The following is a 2,765-nucleotide window of genomic DNA, read 5'->3' as shown; positions in this document are numbered from 1 at the left end:
TCATCATTGATGTTTCTATCTCTCTCTCCCTTTCCTTTCTTCTCTGAAATCAATAAAAATATATTAGAAAAAGACATGGAGGAATCTTAAATGCATATTACTAGGTGAAAAAAGCCAGTCTGAAAAGGCTACATACTATATGCTTTCAACTATATGACATTCTGGAAAAGATAAAACTACTGAGACAATTAAAAGATCAGTGGTTACCAAGAGTTGGTGGGTGGATGAGTAGACTGAGCACAGAGATTTTTTAGAGCAGTGAAAAAAACTCTGTATGATGCCATAATAATGAATACATATCATTATACATTTGTCCGACCCCATTGAATGCATAACACCAAGAGTGAACAGTAATATAAACTATGGGCTTTGAATGACTATGATGTGTCAATGTAAGTTTGTCAATTATAAAAAAATTTACCACTCACAGGGGGTATGCTGACAGTCAGGGAGGCTATGAATATGGGGCGGGGTGGGCGTGGAGGGGAATATGGGAAATCTGTATACCTTCCCCTCAATTTTGCTGTGGACTTTAAACAGCTCTAAAGAAAAAATAGAGACTTAATTTTTTAAATAATTAAGTAATTATGTTTTTTAACTTTGTTATACATTAATAGGTCCCAAAAGAAGTGGGCATGCCATGCCGCCAGGGGCCACACGGAGAAGTCAGTCAGGTGGCAGAGGGAGCAAGGGGGATATGGGGATAAGAGCCTTCACTGTGGTTTTTGCAAGGAGAGAAGATGAGGCAGGCTCATCAGGTTCAGCACTGGCTAATTCTGATAGTTTCAGAGGGACCCCAGGACACAGGACTGTCCCTAGTTGTCTGGTACCTGGCCCTGGAGTGGTTAGGGCAGAAGAATAGTTGCCCAGCGTATAAGAATTTGATAAAGAAGCTGGTTGGGAGTATGAGCTCTGGATTGGTATGTTGCAGGTGAATTGTTTGCTATCTTTAGGAATCAGCTAACTCTGGAAGGAGCAGAGTCAGCAAGGCCCCAAGATGTCAAAGCATTAAAAACACAAAATAAAAGATATGATGAATACACCCTCCCATCACATCTCCCAGTCTACAGAGCATTTTCGCTTTTATGAGCCTGAAAAAGAAGAAACTGGGAGCAAATATCTATGGGTCCAGTTCCCTGAAGCTCAACTTGGATAAACCAGGTAACCAAGGCTCACCCATAGCTCTTTAGTGGATAAGAATTTGGATCTTCCAACTACCAGACCAAGGTACTTCTCCTCTATAACACTCAATAGACAACTATAAATACTAGAGGCCCAGTGCACGAATCCAGTCCCTAAGCCTGGCCTGCACCCTCTCACAATCCAGGACCCCTTGGGGGATGTCTGAGGTCCACTGCACTGATTCAGCCTGATCTCCGCAGGCCAGCCAAGGGACCCCACCAGTGCACGAATCCATGCACAGGGCCTCTAGCATGCATATAAGATCTTTGGTTAATCTCTTCCCGTCCTCTCCCCTCCCCCCTTCCCTCTGAGATTCATCAGTCTGTTCCATGTTTCCATGCCTGCATGTTGAGCGTCTGCCTTCTGGTGGTCAGTGCACATCATAGCTACTGGTCAAACAGTGGCTTAGGCTTTTATATAGAGAGATATCTACTTGTTGATAGGAAAGAGGGATATGGAGAGGAGGGCTGAGGAACCATGGCATCTGTGGTTGCTGTTTGCAGTGGTCTGGGGAGGAAAAGGTTCACGCACTTCCTAATGGCTGCTGTCAGCTGCCCAGCCCAGGAACCCGAGCGGTGCTGTGGAGAAGTTGTTCATAATATAAACAGGAACCAGCAATGAGGACCTGCCCATTCTAATGGAAAATCCTTATAAGGAGCCTCTTAAAAAGTATATCTTGTGTGGAAAATGTGTAGATCAGTGATGGCGAACCTTTTGAGCTTGGCATGTCAGCATTTTGAAAAACCCTAACTTAACTCTGGTGCCGTGTCACATATAGAAATTTTTTGATATTTGCAACCATAGTAAAACAAAGACTTATATTTTTGATATTTATTTTATATATTTAAATGCCATTTAACAAAGAAAAATCAACCAAAAAAATGAGTTCATGTGTCACCTCTGACACGCATGTCATAGGTTCGCCATCACTGGTGTAGATTATAAGAATGTACAACTTTTGTTCCTTTATTTCCACATTCATTGAAGGCACTTAACAGGTTTTTATGGGAAGAAACAAAAAGAAATCACAAAAGTGATTAAGAAAGCTCAAATAATGGGGTTTATGCCAATTACATACAAGGATCCTGAGCATCTCAAAGACCATAAAGTTTGTAACATCAAATATCAGGAGAAAGTTATATAAAGTTATCATAAATAAACATATTAAAATTTAAAAATAAAGAAAAGAGGGGTGGGAGGAGTTCAAGGAATCTCCCATCCTCATCCAGTTGCCTGAAAGCTCCCTGCCTTAGCAAAGAGCTAAGGATTAAAGGCATTACAACTCCCTTTTCTTAAAAAAAATTGATTTCAGAGAGAAAGGGAGAGGGAGAGATAGAAACATCAATGATGAGAGAGAATCATTGATTGGCGGCCTCCTGCACACCCGCTATGGGGATCAAGCCTGCAACCCAGGCATGTGTCCTTGACTGGAATTGAACCCAGGATCCTTCAGTCCACAGGCCAACATTCTATCCACTGAACCAAAATGGTGAGGGCTTAAAGCTCCCTTTTAAAATGCAAATATCATCTAGAAAAGTTGATACATAAACTACTGCCTTTCCCATGGTTGGCAAACCGCAGCT

General features: G+C 41.7%; 1 pseudogene; it reads left to right on the top strand.

Annotated features, from left to right (window-relative positions):
- The first annotated feature begins 1,641 nt into the window (after window positions 1–1,641).
- On the top strand, window positions 1,642–2,237 carry LOC102762065 (annotated as a pseudogene).
- Window positions 2,238–2,765: the final 528 nt, after the last annotated feature.

Source organism: Myotis davidii, unplaced genomic scaffold (assembly GCF_000327345.1).
Source record: "Myotis davidii unplaced genomic scaffold, ASM32734v1 scaffold575, whole genome shotgun sequence".
Classification (NCBI taxonomy): Eukaryota; Metazoa; Chordata; class Mammalia; order Chiroptera; family Vespertilionidae; genus Myotis; species Myotis davidii.
This window is presented reverse-complemented; position numbering and strand designations above follow the sequence as displayed.